The following is a 19,446-nucleotide window of genomic DNA, read 5'->3' as shown; positions in this document are numbered from 1 at the left end:
AATAAACTGTTTGCTTTGATGTTGTACTATGTTGTTGTTGTTGTTTTGCTGTTACTAATGTTATTAATACTATTTGTTGTAGTACTTTTTTGTAATTTTAGTAACTTTGTCGTTTTTTTAGTTGTTTGTGATTTTAAACTTAATAAAACTTTTCTTTTTTTCAGCATTTAGTTAAAATTTTATTTATTTTTAATTTTATTTTTAATTAAAACAAAATTTTATTATATTTTTGTTTTTTACTGTATGCAACACTGTTTGTTACATTACTTTTTTTTATTCCTTTTGCTGGCTTCACTTTGCTTTATATTTTCTTGTATATTTTTGGCTTTTTATTAATTCCGTTGCGCAGGTTTATTTATTATTTTATCTATAAATTTAAGTTAAAATTTAATAATTTTTATGTTTTTTTTCTTACAAAATTTTAACAATTTAAAACAAACTTTAAATTAAAACAATAAAAACGTAAGCAAAACATTTTGCAGCCGCCATTAAATTTTCAATATTAAAAAAGGGGGATAATAAAGGAAAATATACACACACACGCACACACATACACGAGTTATATACCAGCAGAGAACCAGAAAAATGAAGACAGACGTCAATGATGGTAAACGATGACAACAACAGCCACCAAACGTTGTTGCTTGTTCATTTTGTAGTTTTCTGATTTTTTGTATATGAGAGAAAAAAAGAAAAACATGTGTTTGCTTGTTTATGTATACGTGTTGTGTTTGATAATGCAAAAAAAGGGAGAATTTAGGGTCAAAAAGGAAAAAAAGAAAAAGCAGCAGTTTAGGCTTAATATTATATCGTCCTTATTTAAAAAAATATATCTTTTTTTCCAGATTAATTCTGAAAATTTGGAACCTATTAACCCATTAATGTCTAAAACTAGCACAAAAACGTTTTTATATAGAAGACCATTAAAATTTATTGGAAAATATCAAATTTTCTAAATCCCTAGATAAATTTTTGAATCAAAAAAGATTTAAGAAATATTGTTTATAGTTTAAAGTCATATTTCTACTGAAAATTATTAAAATTGAAGAATATATTTCATAAATAACAGTGTTTTAAGAAGAATACTGTGTTTTTCATAAATGGCAACATTTAAGAGTTCTCCGTGATGGTAAGGTCCTGTCACAGGGTATACAGAGACGTCACGATCAAAAGAACTATTTCTATATCTTTCAACACAAGTTTCACACTACTTCATGCACAAGACTAAAGTTTCATAACAGCTGATTTTAGACTTTTTTCAAAACGTCAAAGGTGACACCTCTTTGTGGTCGTGTAAGAGGAAACTGTTCATAAACAATATTTGTTTCAGATCATTTTGGTTCAACATTTGTTTATTACTGATCCATAAAGGATTAAAATATTATGCAAAAATAGATTAAATTTAAAAAAAATGTTTTTCTTTACAAAAAATCTAACTTTTAGTTAACATTTAATTATAACTAATATAGTTTAAGAATAAAAGTTTATAGTGTAGGAGTACTTGTCTAAAAAGTTGAACTAATGAATAACTTGCGGTAGGGGAATTGGTCTCGTTTTAGAATGCTTCGTACTTAATGTTATTTTGATGATATTTGTTAACTTAAATATGAAGTTATAGTTCTAGGAGTAGACCATAAACTGATATAGTTATGGGAGTACCGCATATGATTCTCATTAACTTTCGTACTCCCCTTATGACACCTGTGTGCCTGACATAAACTTATAAAAGGAAATTTAAGTAAATTTTGTCAGCTAACGATCTGTAATGGGTTAAAATTTAGTTAAAAAATGTCTAATTTGTTGCAGAAAGTATTGTTAAAGGTTTTAGGTACAATCCTGATCAAAAATCAGCTTAAATTCTGCATTAATATAGAAGTTTAACCCTCTGGGACCGACATGGATTTTTTGAAAGCTTATAGATATTTTCTAAGATCTATTTTTGAAACCTTATTAAACTATTTCTGTTTATAGTTTTGGGGTCTAGGTTCTTATTTATTATAATATTTTTTTACTTCGACAAGACAATGCACGTAAAATAGCGTTTATTGACAATGTTTGAAAAATCTAATTTTTTTGTTTTGTTTGGTCTTTGTCAGACTACCAGTCAGTTCCAGAGGGTTAACAGATAGAAGTGACATGTCTTTAGTAAACATCCTTTACAACAATAGCAATTTTTTTTTTAATTTTTCTTTAAATTTTATATTTTTTTGTGTATTTTTTTGTTTTTATTTAAAAGCTTGTTATTAAATTATTAAAATATTATGTATTTGTTTATTTTTTATTAAAATTATTAGCTATTTTATGTTTTTTTTTAGTTTATTTTATTATTTAATTTCAGATTTATTAAATTAAAGTTAAAATTTTCTTGACATATGTTTTCTTTTAAATGTTGTTGTTTTTGTTTAGTTTATTTTTTGTTTTTTTTTTTTTTTTGTTATCATTTTCCTTTACAGTTTTAATATTGCCAGATTGATGAGTGAGCGAGTGAGTGAGTACATTGCATTAACATATATGCAGAGATGGCAAAGATGTTGTTTATATTCCTTTTTATTTCATATTGTTGTTGTTATTTATTAGTAAATTGCATTATTATAGTTTAAATTATGGCTTATACAATTAAGCATATTTGTTATTAAATAAAACACTAGTCATAAAATTAGCAGTTGTATATTATTATAAGACAGTTGAAATGTCAAAAGCATAAAAGGTGACAAGACAAATGGAAAAAAAGAGCAATTAAAGAAAAACACTTTTTAATTTTTGTACAACAACACACATACACACAAATTAACACAAAAAATATGAAAGATTAAAAGTAATAAAAACAAAAAAAAGTTTTATACAAAAGTTTGTACAAATGTTTGTTGTTTTTTCACACTGTACACAAAATACACATCATTACACAAAAAAATTGCATAAATGAAGAGGAGATGGATGGATGGATGCTGTAACATACATTTATACAAAACAACAATATTTGTTTGTTTTTTTATTCTTCCTTTATTATTTTTTTTTTGTAAATATTCAACATACTATAAATACACTACACTCAACTCACTACACAATAAGCACACGTTCGTTTTGTATATTTTTTTTGTTTGTTTGTTACTTGCTAACTGCTGTTTAATACGTAAAAAAAAGTTGGAAAAAATCTTTTTTGTACGAAAAAAAAAGAAACTTTTTTTGTATGCTGTTTTATTATTATAGGGCGCGCTTTGAATTACGACAAACGACGACGAGGAACTTCTTTGGTTTTGGCTTGCTTGGTTTATTTTCTTTTTTTTCTGTATTTTTGTTGTACTTTTTGTTTCTTTTTTTATTTCTACACACTATATTCTATTATAAAATATACACACAAGAAAGAGCACAATATTCACACAATATACACAGTCTGCTGTGTGTAAAATGGGAAAAAATGAAAAAACAAGAAGAAAAACACACAATTCAACACAATGCAATGCAAACGACGTTTCTTTACCGTATGTTTATTGCTTGCCTGCCTACTACTGCTGCTTGCTGCTATACTACTAGCCCTTGGCCACTAATACGTTTGCCTTTACCATCCATATATCCATATACAATCGTTAAAGGCAGAGTTTTTGTTGTTGTTGTTGTTGGTTTTCTTTTTTTCTATATATACATACATACAAACTCATACATACTTTGCTTTATATGCTTTACACCACGCTTGTGTATTGTTGTTTTTGTTGTTAGAGGTTTTTGTATACTCTCTGCGCGCAGCGCTGCCAACTTCCCTTTTCCCCTTCTTCTCTACAAACAAACAAATTCTATTTGATTGTGTGTATAATGTAGAAAAGAAAAAATAATGTATATGTTTAGAGATAGGGTGTGTATGTATGTTTGTATGTCGTAAAGGAAAAAAGAAATAACCATTAATAACAACAACAACAAGAACAACAGCGGCAATAATATTAAACATCGTCATCATCATCGTTGTGTCGTCGTCGACGACAATAAGAAGACAACAACACAAATAATAACGAATGAACGAACAAAAAAACGACGTAACCAAAAAAAAATGGTAATGTTTTTTAGCGTTTTTTTAAGGGTTTAAAATCAAAATAAGCGTGAAAAAAGTTAAATGCTCAAAACAAAGAGGAAACTAATTGCAAAACTATCTTTTTAATCCAAAATATTTTCGAAAAATTATAAGTTTTAACATAAACATAGAAAAATTTGTGTTAAACTTATTTTTCTATAGAAATATTTATTTTTAAGTTTTTTTTTCTATGGAAAAATATTATTTTTAAATTATTTTTCTGTATTTTTTTCTATAAAAATTTATGTTTAAGTTATTTTTATATAGAAAAATTTGTGGTAAGTTTATTTTTATATAGAAAAATTCGTGATAAGTTTATTTTTCATTGGACAAATTTCAGTCAAAATATTTTTTTATAGAAAATTTAATGTTTGGTAACATATTTTTATGTAGAAACATTTCTGATATACATATACATACATATTTTTTCTATAAAAAAAGTTGTGTTGAATATATTTTTTCTATGAAATATATACCCAAATTTTAGAAAGTTTAGTGTCACAGTTTTCTTCTAAAGAATTAAATTGTTTTAATTATGTATCGGTATAACAATTTCTAATCACGAAAAATATCAATCTAAAAGCTGTGATACACAACCGTCTGATTTTACTTATAACGTTGGCAGACAATTTTTTTAGAAAATGTCTAACAATCGTATGAATTACAATTTTTGTATTAAAACGTTGTTAGAGAAATTATTTATTATTTATGATTGAAAATTTCTAGTAAATTATTTGTTTGAAACATATATTTAAGTATAACAGCATTTTTCCTAAACAAATATTGCAGTATAACAGTTTGTTTATTTATATAAAGAACATTATCAGTATCATTTTTAGAAAAATTTCTTTATAAGAATATCGAAATATTCACGTACAAAAGTATTTCGAATATCACATTAAAAAAAGTTATAAAACTTTAATTGAAAAGAATTAAGTCTGATCTTACAACGTTGGCAGACAATGTTTTTTTAGAAAATGTCTAACAATCGTGTCAACAATTACAATTTTTGTATTAAAACGTTGTCAGAGAAATTATTTCTAATCGAAAATTTCCATTAATTAGTTTTCCTATAGATTACCTATCTATACGAAAAGTATATAAAAAATTTCATGCAGAACTGTGTATAATAGATGTAAGAATTTAGAAATATTCACGTATAAAAGTTCATGTGGAAAAATGTTTCCTATATTACAGTAAAAAAAAGTTATAAAACTTTCGAAAAGTTTGAGTTTTTTTGTAGAAAATTTCATATAGAACTGTGTATAATAGATTTAAGAATACAGAAATTTTCACGTATAAACGTTTTTAATGAAAAAATTTTGTTAAATAGTTTTTTTTTACAAAAAATTGTCTATGCCAGTTTTTTATCATAAAAATTTTAGTATAACAGTGTTTTTTCCATTTCTATTATATAGAATAAATACCTATAGAAAGACGGTTCCGTTAGTTAAAATACGTTTTTTTAGAAAAAATATATAAAAAAACATTATCCTTTAGAAAAACACCTTATTTACATAAACGCTTAATTAACTGCAAACAAAAAATCGCTAATTTCTATTGCCAGCTGTTTTTTGTTTTCCATCAATTGTTCCTTTATATTGACAACCTTGAAATATTTACCAAAAAAAACACAAAAAGAAAAACACACAAAAAAACTGAATTTTCCTATACACTCTTTTCAATTGAGTGGTGGTTCTTTTTTCTTCTGCTTCTTCTACTAATTTTTGTTGCTGTTGTTGTTGTTATTTATATGTGATGTTGTGTATAGCTTCGTGTATTCGTGTGTATTTATGTATAAATCGAGAGGTTCGTGTGTGTGTGTATATCTATTGTGTGCATATTATGGATTTTGTTGTTGTACGTTTTTTTTTGTTTCTTATTTCTTCTATATACCATGTGCTGCTAACTTGCCCTGCCTGTATTGTTGTTTTTTTATTTATTTAGTTTTTTTGCTCTCTTGTCTCTTTGCATTGTTGTATATTGCCCTTCGAAAACTTTTTATTTGTAGTCTAGTGTTGTTGTTTTTTCATCTTTTAGTGAAAAATTTAGTTTGTTGTTTTAAATAATGTTGAATTTTAGAAATTCTTATTTGTTGGTTTTATGTTTATTATCATTTTTTATAGTTTTTTTCTTATTGTTTTCTTTCATAATGAAGTTATTTGATTAAGAGTTGTACGTGTTTTTTTGTTACTTTTTTATGGTTTGGCGTCATAAAGGAAAAGAAACAAAGTTTATCTGTTGTTTGTTAGTTTTAGTAAAGAAAAAAACAAGCTATAGATACAAAATAAGTAGCAATTTTTAGTTTAAAGAACTAAAAAAAGATTTGTAACACAAAAAGTACAACAACAACAAAATGTGGTAGCAATTGTTGTAGTTGTTCTTAATGTTTGTTGCAGCTTTGCGCACCAGCAAAAAAAAACAAACAAACAAACGACGAAGAAAAATCGACCGGCTGGTTAGATTATAATACGAGTTCTATGGTTGCCAGATTTTTTAAGGTTTCTTATGATTAGTTTTGCGATTAAGGGCGTTTTTCTTACTACTTAGTTAAAATAGGTTTAACTTGCTGTTAAATTAAACTTAAAACAAATTTAGGCGGACTTTCACCGATAATTGTGTTTTTCAGTTATGAATCTAGGATCAGTTAACTTAGTTAGTATTGCCAACTTTTCAGTCAAAAATATAAACAAAAAACATCTGTTTTTTGCAAATATCACTTTTGTAAAATGTAAAATTTTAGAAGAAACATAAATAAACATTTAAAACAGTAATAATATCGTTAAAATAAATCAGAAAATAACTATTTACTTAAAATTTTCACCATCCCTATCGCCAATCACCTTTGCACTTATTTCGTTCACTAACTTTTTTGTCGTGAGAAAAATTCCCCTGCTGTCAAATTTGTTGATGTAATTTTGTAAACATTGAACAGCTGTTCCATACAAAATCAACTATTGTGAATGAATAGTTCACAACAAGTTCACGATAGCAATTTTCCCTTCGAGGGAAATGAAAATTTAAAAGGAACAAAATTTTTACTTTTATTAGTTATAGTGATGACTAAGTTTTTCTTCTTCCGAAACTTATATTAAACCAGGTGGAACCAAAGAATGAAGATTATCTTTATCAGAAAAACCCACCCTAAGTGGACCATGCCGAAGCAGTGTTAATTTTGTTATAATAAAGCAAATTTAGCGGTTTTTATAGAAATATTCGATTGTACGATTGTATGCAACAGGTTTTTTTTATAAAAACTTGGTACCTATATAACAGTGAAAGAAGTTTTTCATATGAAAAATGTTTTTGTCTTTCCCCCAAACATCTGGCAACTCTAGAAACAACCATCATTTTACGATGATTGACCTTTTGTAAGGAAATAATGTCAATAAAATAACATCAACAATTCTATCTTTTATTCTTCCTATTGTTTCCATTTTTTTACCACATAGTACAATCAAACAAAAGGCTTTTTTTGCAAAAATTTAACGCGTGCAAAAGAATTATTAAGCCAAAAAAAATACACAAAAGGACATTCCCCCTTTAAAAGTTTTGTTTTTACATTCTCTTTTATGTTTCAAAATCTACAACAAAAATAAACAAAACATCTTTTTTTTTTGCAAAATTATTTAGCCTTGAATTATATTTTTACCTACATAACAAATAAAAACATTGTCTATGAATAACTCTACTCGAAAAAAAACCCTTTTTTAGAAATAACAAAAAATTTTGTTAGAAAAAAAAAGCACAACACAAAAAAGAATTTATTGTATGTAGAATTAGGAAGAAAAAAATACAACAACAAAAAATATTCCCATATTACAGTAAAAAAAAGGTTATAAAACTTTCGTTGAAAATACTCAGCAGCAGCAGTAGCAAGCAAAAGCAAATAAAAAATGTTACTACAAACAAAGTTGCCACATTACTTAACCAATTTTGGGGAATACATTTGATATTTGATAATTATTTAGTATTCCCAAAATTTTCGGGGAATTTTAGTAGCAAAATAACTATACCACATATTTTCTAACAAACAATTTAATCTGGCAACATTTTAAGCAGCTTATATATGGGAAAGAAAACAACAACACAACATCAATAAATACAATGCATTTACATCATATGTGTACGAATGTGTGTAGTTTTGTACATTCAACTTGAATGATTAACATTGTGCCATCCATCCATCTATCACTGACGTTTATATGAAATGGTGGCAGAGAGGTTGTTGTCATCTCTACTCACAGTTGCATTAAGCAAATGTATATATAAACACAAATCAAGGCAAAAAAAGTAGCCAAAAACAATAACAACAAAATACTTTGCAAGTATAATTTGTAATACAAAAGAAAAAAAAAACAATAAAAAACATCTCTCATTGGGATGAAAAGGAAAATACACAAACAACACAATATGACTTTATGACTTTTGCTGCAGCTACTGCTGCATGTGTGTGTGTGTGTGTTTATTTAGTAATTTGCTATTGTATTTGGTAGTTAAATTAAAGGAAAAAGTAATGAAACAATAAAAAAAAGCAAATACACTTTGACGCCTGCAGGTGTAAATTTAAATTGAGCTAATGTTAATGTCTTCATTTTGTTTTGTTATTGTTTACATTTGGTTTTATTATTTCCGACATTTATTTTTGCAAATTCTAAGAAACTTACGAGTTCATTGACTTGCAGAAAAAAAGGGATTGTATTTGAACAAAAATAAAGAAATCAACAGAGAAACTGTAAAAAAAACGACAACAATGATGAAAAAAATTCAAATAAAAAAACTGACCTAATTATGGTGAGGAAAGAAGTGTATGAAAAAATATAAATGGAATTACAATTTGTAGTTAGTAGGTAGGTATTTGTATTGTATTAATAATATGAAAATTAAATAAAAAAGACAAGTGTTTATAAATTGCAGGGAAGGAAAAGTGTGAGTACCTATAATATGTAAATACATATTTGTTTAATGACATTTATACGAGGGAGGTTTTTGAAATTTACAAATTTAAAACTCATGTTTTCATGCATAAAACTGTTGTTATATGAAAATTTTTTAATAGATAAACTTTTATAATGAATTTTTTCTAAAGAAAAATACTGTTATACTGATATATGTATATCTTTAGAAATAACTGTTATACACACATTGTTATACTTGAATATTTCTAAGGTAATAAAAAGCAGGATTTTTATCTATAGAAAAACTGTAATACATACATAAATTTTTCTATAAAACAAACTTTTATTTATAAATATTTCTATAGAGAAAATTATAATATAAAATTTTGCAATAGAAAAAAACTGATATACAGTTGTATTATTCTATAGAAATATAAAAAAAACAGTTATACTCAAATTTGTCTATTGAAGAAACTCTTATACCCTAAAATTTCTTTAGAATTTTACTTTTTTATTCTAATTTTTCTATATAAAAAACTGCTATACAAATAATTTTCATATAAAAATTTAAAATTTTAAAATCTGTTTTACAAATTTTTGTCTTAGAAACTGTTATACTGGAATATTTCTATTGAAATAATTGTTATATTTAAATAATTCTATAGAAAAAATGTCATACACGATTTGTTATATTGACAAAACTGTTATACTAAGACTTTTCTAGAGAAAAACTGTTATACTAGAATATTTCTATTGAAATAACTGTTATACTCAAATATTTTTATAGAATAAACTGTTATAAACTAATTTTAATTGAAGAAACTTTTATACTACGTCTTTTCTAATGAAAAGACAGTTATACAAAATTTTTCTTTTGAAGAAACTTTTATGCTATGATTTTTCTCTTGAAGAAACTGTTATAGTACGACTTTTCTATTGAAGAATCTGTTATACTAGGATTTTTCTGGAGAAAAACTATTATACTAGGACTTTAAAAAAAACTGTTATACTAGTACTTCTCTGGAGAAAAACTGTTGTACTATGACTTTTGTATTGAAAAAACTGTTATACTATGACTTTTCTGGAGATAAACAGTTATACAAGGACTTTTCTGAATAAAAATTGTTATACTTGGACTTTTCTGGAGAAAAACTGTTATACTAGGATTTTTTTGAGAAAAACTGACTTTTTTATTGAAAAAACTGTTATAACACTACTTTTCTAAAGAGAAAAACTATTATACTAGGAGTTTTCTGGAGAAAACTGTTATGCTAGGACTTTTTTGGAGAAAAACTCTTATAATAGGTCTTTTCTGCAGAAAAACTGTTATACCAGGATCTTTCTAGAGAAAAACTCTCATACTAGTACTTTTCAGCAGAAAAATTGTTATACTAGGACTTTTTTTGGAAAAAAAACTGTTATACTAGTACTTTTCTTGAGAAAAACTGTTGTACTATGACTTTTTTATTGAAGAAACTGTTATAGTAGGACTTTTCTGGAGAAAAACTGTTATACTATGATTTTTCTATTGAAAAAAACTGTAATACCAGGACTTTTCTAAAGAAAAAACTGTTATACTAGGACTTTTCTGGAGAAAAACTGTTATACTAAAACTTTTCTGGAGAAAAACTGTTATACTAGGACTTCTCTGAAGAAAAACTGCTATACTAGGACTTTCCTGCAGAAAAACTGTTATACTAGGATTTTTCTGGAGAAAAACTGTTATACCAGAAACTTTCAGCAGAAAACCTGTTAGGACTAGGACTTTTCTGGAGACAAATTGTTAGAGGTACTCGAATCCATTTTCTTGCAAACAAAAAACTTAACCAAACTTTTCTAGATGCCCTCGTATAAATCAGTAATGAAAAAAATCTCATTGCAATAGATCAATCCTTTCATCGATGTATGTCTTTACAAAAACAACAACAACATAACGCAAGATCATTAAATGTTTTTATAAACAAAAATAAATCGCGTGATAGAGTTAACTATTGTTGTTGTTTTTTTTTTATTTAAAAAGTTTTTCTTTCACTCAATCCTCAAAAAATTATAACGGCATTAGAGTTCTGACTTTTTATAGTGAGAAAATAGCAACAACAACAAAAAACAATTAAAATGTCATGCAAAAATATTTAATAATCACAAACCCAAACATATGCATAAATGCATGCAGAACAACAACAACAAAAAACGCAGCAAGAATAATAACAATAAAGTCCAGTCAATTACGATTCATTCATGGAGAGACGTCAACTAAAATAACAGCTACAACAACAACAACAGCAGCAAAATAACAAATGTACTAAAAATACCAATCGATACGTAATAATAAAAACGGCAGCCAGCATGGCGCATTAAGAAGAAGAAAAAAAGTGCAAAAAACTGTTTAAAACACAAATTAGATAATTTGCATAATAAAGAAATGATGACAAAGAAAATAAAAAAAAGAAACATTTAATAAACAAATAAAAAATGTAAAGTGTGAGAAAAAACTCAAGAAAATAAAATATTAATTTTTTTAAATTTTACACTAATTACCTATTTAAATTTCTTAATTAAAAAAAATTCAATTTGTTTTATTGTAGTAATCAAAAACCCAAAAATATATATATTTTAAATAGCTTTGAATTTTGGCAACATAGCCTTTAGGAAAAAAAATTTATACAATATTTTGAGCCTGTATGTTTTATTGTCTATATATATATATATATAATTGAAAAACCGGTTTTAATACACTCTATAATTTCAAAACAACAGACACAAACACACAAAAGGGACTTTTGTTGCATAAACACACACAAACAGTTTCTCCTCCTAAATTGAGAACTGTATTTCTCTCTGTGTGAGTAGGAAAACAAATTCACCCCAAAAATATTTGTTTGTCTCTTATATAAACGTTTTATCAAGAGAAGAGAGTGAAGCATTTTAAGGGGAAATTATTTTTTTCGTTATTTACTATTTACTTTCTATATAAAACAATTTATATAAAAAGTAATTTAATTATGTAAATAAATAATAAAATATATACATATATGTATAGGAAACTCTTTGCACTCTTGTGCTCTCTCAAAAACTCTAAGTTACTCTTGTAAAAACCAAGGGCTGCAACTCGGGAAAAAAATCAATTCTTTAAGGTATTTTTTTTTCTTAAGTTTCTTTTGGAACTTTTCCATGATTTATAACCGGCGTTTAATTTAAAATCGGATTTTTATATTAAAAAAAACTGTTATACTTAAAACTCTTATAAAATAAATGTTATACATCAATATTTTTTAACTGTTGTACTGAAATTTTAAATCCTATTTTTATATAGAAAACAAACTGTTATACTAAAAATTCTTATAAAACATTAGTTATACTAAAATATTTTTGTTTTTTTCTTTTTCAAAAAACTGTTATAATGCAATATTTCTTTAATATTTCTAAATAAATAACTGTTATACTAGAATTTTTATATAGAAAAAATGTATACTTGAATATTATTTAAAGAAAAAACTGTTATGTGAACTTAGAATTGTTATACTAAAATTTTTCTGGAAAAAACTGGGATGTTACTCCGTATTTCAATTCGAAAGAAAAAGCTTTCGAAACACAACGTTTCCACAAAATTTTCTATCGAAAAATGGTACTCTTATATTTCGATAGAACTTTATTTTATTCTGAGGAAAAACTGTTATACATAAATAGTTCGATAGATAAGACTAGTTTCTATATAAAAACAAGTAGGAAAGTATAGTCGGGCATGGCCGACCATATAATACCCTACACCATGAGTATATTTTAAAATTTTTACTTTTTATAAAATTTTTATTTTTTGTAAAGAAACTTTTATGTTGAATATTACCATAATTCCAAAATATTTAAGCCATTTATTGATAAAAAACTAAAATTTCTAAATAAGGCTCTATATAGGTCAAATATGGGCCGATCCTCGGTAAATTTGGGAAAAGGATATATTTCTAAATAACAATTAGTTTTGTTGAGTTTCGTTGCGATACAAATGATTACAAGTCAATTTTAGACGTTTAAGTCATTTTTTGAAGGGGGGTTTGTATGGGGGCTAGGGTCAAATATAGGCCGATCCTTACGAAAATCTGCAGTATCATTTATACTTATATAAAAATTATTTGTGCCAATTTTTAGAGAGATAGCAGAATATTTGACGTAATTATAGCATAAAAAGTTCAAATCGGGTGGTACGGTTGTATGGGGGCTAGGTGAAATAATGGACCATTTTCAATAGGCTTCGTCCTTGTGCCAAAAAACATGCTTGGTCCAAATTTCATCAAATTTGTGGCCTGTACCTTGCGCACAAGGTTTACATGGACAGCCAGCCAGCCAGCCGGACAGACGGACGGACATGTCTTAATCGACTCAAAAAATGATTCTGAATCGATCGGTATACTTTAAGGTGGGTATTGGACCAATATTTTTGTATGTTACAAACATCAGCACAAACGTATAATACCCTCCCCACTATAGTGGTGTAGGGTATAAAAATTATTTTTTTTTCTTTAGAAAAATTGTTATACAACTGCCACTTTAGAATCTTTTTAAAGAATAAACTACGTAAACAAATCATTGGTTTATACTGTGACATTTTCAAAACACCCGTTATCAGAGATACAAGCCGATGCCAAATGGTCGGCGGCGGCGGCGCAGCCATTTTAAGTCATCGTCGGCGGCTTATTATAGAAAATATCGGCGGCGGCTAAATTGTCGGCTCAATTTAACTTTTTCTTTAGAAATTGACTTAAATTCTTATGGCAATTTGCAAAATATTATCGGCGGCCAACCGCCTAAGATTAGAGTCGTCTCGGCTTATATCTCTGCCTGTTATACCTAATTATTATCCTGATTTTTTTTCTCTATTTGAAAATTATTTTCTTTAAATATGTAGAAGTAGTTGTTGTTGTTGTTAAAACCTTTTTTCAAAGGGACTCTAAAGCTAAGCATACAATTCAATTGGTTGAGTTTTTATATTATGTGTGTGTGTTTTTAGTGGTATTTTTTCTATACGCTAAATTCTCAAAAAAAAAACTTATGTCATTTTTAGTAAAATTATTTTTTTTTTTGATTACATGCAACAGGTATTCATCAACAGTCGTCATAAAATAAACCTTTTTATTTAATATTAGACAACGGTATCATTTTTAAATCATAATATCATACATATTTTATAAAGTTTTTCCTTTTTTATTTGATATTTTCCTATTTAACATAAATTGCAATTTTTGTTGGTTCAATTATCATTTGAGTTGAGACATGTGTGTTTAATAAGTATGTGGGGTAAAAAAAAAGAAAACAAATTAAGAGCAATGAGATAAATTTGGATGTTGGGTGTGTTTTCGTAAAATTTAATTTCCTTTAATCAGTTTTAATCTGGTTGTGTTGGAGTTTAGATGTAATAGGCGAAAAAAACGTAGTACCTATATGTTTTTCGATGAGGAAAATATTTAATAGAAAAGTGTTTAAAACTGTTATACAAAGGTTTTTTTATGTCGCAGTTGTTCTTAGAAAAATTTGTTTATTGTATAAAAGTTTTTCTTTATAAAACAATTTGTGTAAAATGTTTTTTTTTCTATTAAAGAAAAAATTTGTGAAAAATTTTCTTAAATTTAGAGTATAACATTTTTCATCAGAAAATTTGTTATTCAAAAATAAAAGAAAATTGTTTGTTACAGTTTTATCTTTAGAAAAAGTATTACCAAAAATTTGATTAGCAAAATTTATGTATAACAGTTTTGTTCTCTTTTTGATTACAACAGTTTTTTCTTGCAGAAAAAATATCGAGTATAGCAGTTCTATAACACTATAGAATAGTTTGATTTAAGAAAAAAATGTGTATAACAGTTTTTTTCTAAAGAAAACTTGTGTAAATTCGTTTTTCAAATTTGAAATTTTTTTTTTTTTAAATACTTTTTCTATAAAAAATTTAAAATCACTTTTGTATAACAATTTTCCTACATAACAATCAGATTATAAACGTATAATAGTTTAACTTAAGAAATATTGAAGTGTTAAAGTATTTTCAATAAAAACATTCACTTTTCCATTGAAACATTGCTTTTGTCTAGAAATATTAGAGTATAACAGTTTGTTTACTTCTGTATAACAATTTCTCTATAGAAAATAAGATTATAAACGTTGTATAGTAGTTTTTACTGAAGATATATTTAAATGTAACTATATATTCTAATGAAACATTTGTGTTTTTTTGTGTGGAAATATTAGAGTATAACAGTTTTCGTTAAAGAAAATTTAGATTGCAAATGTTTTTTCTATGAAAGCAATTGGAGTACAAAAGTTTCTTATGAGAAAATGTTTTCTTTAGATAAATTATAGTATAACAGTTTTAATTTAATTTAGTTTATAACAGTTTTTTTCTCTAAAAGTACTGGAGCACAAATGCTTTTTTCGATAGACAGTTTTATGTGTAACAGTTTTCGCTTAAGAAAATTAAATGTTGTTTTCTTAAGAAAAAATTTAGTATAACAGTTTTTTTATGAAATCAGTGTAAAGCTGTTTTAAGGTATAACAACGTTTTTCTGGTAGTATATTTTATATATAACAGTTTTCGCTTAAGAAAATATTGGAGTATAACAGATTTTTGTTAGAAATTTTTATTTTAGTTAGAAAAATTTAAGTTTTAATTTAAAATAAGTAAGTGTATAACAGTTTTTTCTTTAGAAGTATTAGAGGATAACAGGAAACAAATTTAGAATGTAACTGTTTTTTTTTATGAAAATAGTTAAGTATAACAGTTTTTCTTTAAAAAAAGAAAAAAAAATCTAGAGTATAACAGATTTTTGAAATCTTAATTTTCGATAGAAAATTTGCAGTATAAGAGTATAAGAGTTGCAATAATATTTGTGTATAACTGTATTTTTTTTTTTTTGTAGGCATAACAGTTTTTTATTAAAAAAAAATTGTGTATGATAGTTTTTTATTAAACATTTTGTATAACAGTTTTTTTATTAAAAAAAAAAATATGTATAACAATTTTGTTCATAAAAATAAATGTGTATAACAGATTTTTCATAAAAATAAATGTTTATAACAGAATTTTCATGGCCTATAACAGGTTTTTAATAAAAAATTTATAACAGTTTTTTATAAAAAATATTCGCTTAAAACAGCTTTTCTTTAGGCAAAGTTGTGTATAACAGAATTCTGTATATAAATTTTTTTATAAAGAAAATAAATTTCTTTAATTTCCATATAATTACTATGTAGAAAATTTGTCTGTATTACAGTTTTCAGTTTCTATTATTTTCATAATAATCCATAAGTATTACACGAAATATACGTTTTCCCATTCCTGTTTCCCATGTTTTATAACATTATCCCCACATAAAATCGCTAATAAGAATAATAATAAAACGCTTAATTGTTTAACCTAAACATATATTTATCAAATGGGCAACTCTTAGCAAAGAGAGCGTGAGAGCAGTGTTTATTCAGTGTGAGAGCGATTGAAAGACAGACGTTTAATAAGCATTGTTGCCATATGAAAACAATGAAAACTTTTTTTGTCAATATACGTAAATAAAAACAGCAACAAAGCTTTAAATGTTTTATGTAAAATTTTTGTACAGGTATGATTGTTGTTATTATTATTGTTGTTGTCATTAGTGCTATGTGATATTTAACAAATAAGCGCTATTTTTTCCCGCCATTTTTAATAGATAAAAAACATTCGCTTTTTTCTAAAAGTTATTCAAAAATTAACACAAAATGTTTAATGTTTCCATAAGAAAATAATTAAATTTCCAAATTGTTTTCTTTAAAAATTTTTGTTTTATTTTTTTTTAATTTCCTTAAAAAGTTCTTAAATAGTTTGTATATTTATTTCCATATTAAATTTCTATTAAAAACCTTTTGTTTACATAATAAATTTATACCTCTATTGTTGTCTAAAATGAAAGCTAATGATTTTGGGGGAAAAAGCCCGCCAATTTTGTTTCAGTAAACAAAATAAATATCTGTCTGGTTGTCTTGTTTATAAACATGTTTTTTTTTCTCCTCACTGTCTCACCTTATAAACCGAAAATAAACGGCAACACTGTATATTTCTTTATTAAAAAAAAAAAGAAAAAACCGGTTACTGCTCTTTGTTTTTAATAAAACTTACTCTCTTTTTTCTCCTAATTATTAGGAGAGCGTTTTTTTTTGCTCTCCTCTTCTTTGTATATATAAAATGGTGGCAAATTAGTAGATTGCAAAAAAAAACATTTATATTACTTCGTGAGTTGTCGTTATTTTTCTTGTTGTTGTTGCTGCTAAAGCGACTGATGTCTTTTTTTTGCTTATTTTGTTGTTGCTTGTGTTTGAGAAATCAATAAGGGAAAAAAAATACAAATTTCAATCCGTTTAATGAGGGAAAAAGTTTAATAGAAAAGAAAGAAAAAATAAATAATAAAAACTGCATATGTTTTGTTTACATATGATTATTATAATAATGAGCAAAACCAATAGAATTGACTATTAATATATTAAAAAGCACATGTTTTTATAAATATTTTCTAAAAAGAAATATTCACATGTCTCTTTTTATTTAAATGCTAGAGAGAAGTTAGATATAGAGAGAGTATGTGGAAAAAAATGTGTTTGTGTAAAACTGTTCATAGTGTTGTTGTTATTTGTTTAGCATTGCGTCTTAAATAAAAACTTAAACTATAAAAAAATTGCATTTTTTTTTTTTGTTAGTATATTCAAAAGATTACGCAATTTATTTAGTTGTTGTTATAGTAAATTTGTATATTTTCTATTAATTAGTGTATTTTTTGTCTAAAGATTTAAATATTTATTAATGAATCACTTTTATTTTGTTTGCAGTGTTGCCAATAATTAGGTTTATGTATGTATGTTATTCGTAAAAGAAGATGTGTAGACAATGTGGCGGTTTTTCTTTTTGTTTGTTTATTATAGTTAATTGTTATTTGTTTGATTTAATTAAGTTTTTCTTAATGGAAATTGTTTAAATTTTTTTGTTTTTTTATTTATTACGTCACTTTTTTTGTTTGGTATGAGTGTTTTTTTTAATTGTAACGTAGTTTTTTTTTTTCTTTTTTGTTATTTATTTCTTATTTCTTTTGTTATATACAAGTGAAAACTTCTTTATATAATATAAAATATTGCGCATTACAAGCATTGTATAGAGATTTAAGTTTTTTTTCAACTTTTTTTTTTGAAACATTTTTAATTTTATGGAAATTTTTTGAAATAGGTACATAAATTTTTTTGAGAAAAATTTTTTCATTTTTATCTTTTTTACTTTACTTTTATTATTTCTAAATGAAATAATTTGTTTTTTTTTAATTCAGAACATAACGCTTTTAAAGGGTTAAAGACGTACTTAAAAACTAATGTTGTATTGTTTTGATTTTCTTATAATATTGTTATTGATTTGTTGTTCTTATTTTTATTAAATAAATATTAAAAAAAAAATTAATACTATTAAGTAATTTGACTTGAAAGCTAAATAATACTACAATCTAGCTGAATTAAACGTTTAACTGTCTTCATCAGAATTTATTTATTATTAATAAGTATTATGGAATTGACTTAGGTTCTGTAGACTGTATAGGTACTACCAAGAGTATAGCTTTACTTGGGTCCTATTAGGTCCCCTTGTAACGGAATTGACTTAGCTGAATAGCAAATGTAACTAAGCTGAATTAAGCTTTACTATTTCCCAATTTCTTTAGGTTTTAACTAGCTGAATTAAAGATTTCTAAGCTTATGTAAATAATATTATTACTTTGTATTCATTTGTGGTAGCTGAATAGGAAAAAACTTTAGCTGAATTTATTAAAATTATTTGATTATTTAGATAGAAATTATTTAGTTCTATAATGATACAAATTTCCTATAATGATTCTAGCTGTATAAACAAATTTTAAATAGTTCCTAAACAAAAGTATCATTAACGCTCTAAAAACATGACAGAAATGTAAACAAAACCTGACAAAAATGCAACAACAAAATAGAAGCACTATCTTCTTCATGTAGACGTAATATTTAAACTAAAATCTGTTACCAATCTTAATAACTAAATCCTTTATCTGAATCTTTTGCATTCACCAGCCACCCCTTAACACTGACTAATCAAACTAGCAGATTAGAAGATGTCAAAATGTAAACAAAACAAAACCCACCCAGCAGTTCGACAAAGAGTCAATGCATACGAAAAAGACAGTAGTTTCCACTAATAGTTAACCACCTGGGTGATGGTAGTTCGTATGTTTTGGGTCATTCGTCACGAATGTACCCTTTGTAAACGAGAATGAAGACAGTCGTCACTTTAGTGTCCCCTTTGTAAGCGAGAGCGGAGGCAATCGTTTCTTTACTGTCACTTTGTAGGGTGTAGAGTGACGATTGACTTCTACGTAGGACAATCCCATGTTAAAATGGTCGGTCACCTGGGTAGTCAGGTGGCTAGGGGCCACCACAAGTGGTAGGTTAAGTGGTCAGTTCGGGACTGTC

The 19,446-nt window shown here is 25.8% G+C and overlaps 1 protein-coding gene and 1 long non-coding RNA gene across 5 annotated transcripts in view; both read right to left on the bottom strand.

Annotated features, from left to right (window-relative positions):
• LOC111684194 (high mobility group protein DSP1) overlaps positions 1 to 19,446 on the bottom strand; it is a 58,569-nt gene that overhangs the window by 38,567 nt on the left and 556 nt on the right. The window lies entirely within an intron of this gene.
• LOC124419117 lies at positions 241 to 4,206 on the bottom strand. Its single transcript, XR_006940410.1, has 2 exons — positions 3,110 to 4,206; positions 241 to 367 (listed from the first exon to the last, which is right to left on the bottom strand). It is a non-coding gene; the product is annotated as an uncharacterized LOC124419117 (long non-coding RNA).

The sequence above is a fragment of the Lucilia cuprina genome, chromosome 3 (assembly GCF_022045245.1).
Source record: "Lucilia cuprina isolate Lc7/37 chromosome 3, ASM2204524v1, whole genome shotgun sequence".
Taxonomy (NCBI): Eukaryota; Metazoa; Arthropoda; class Insecta; order Diptera; family Calliphoridae; genus Lucilia; species Lucilia cuprina.
This window is presented reverse-complemented; position numbering and strand designations above follow the sequence as displayed.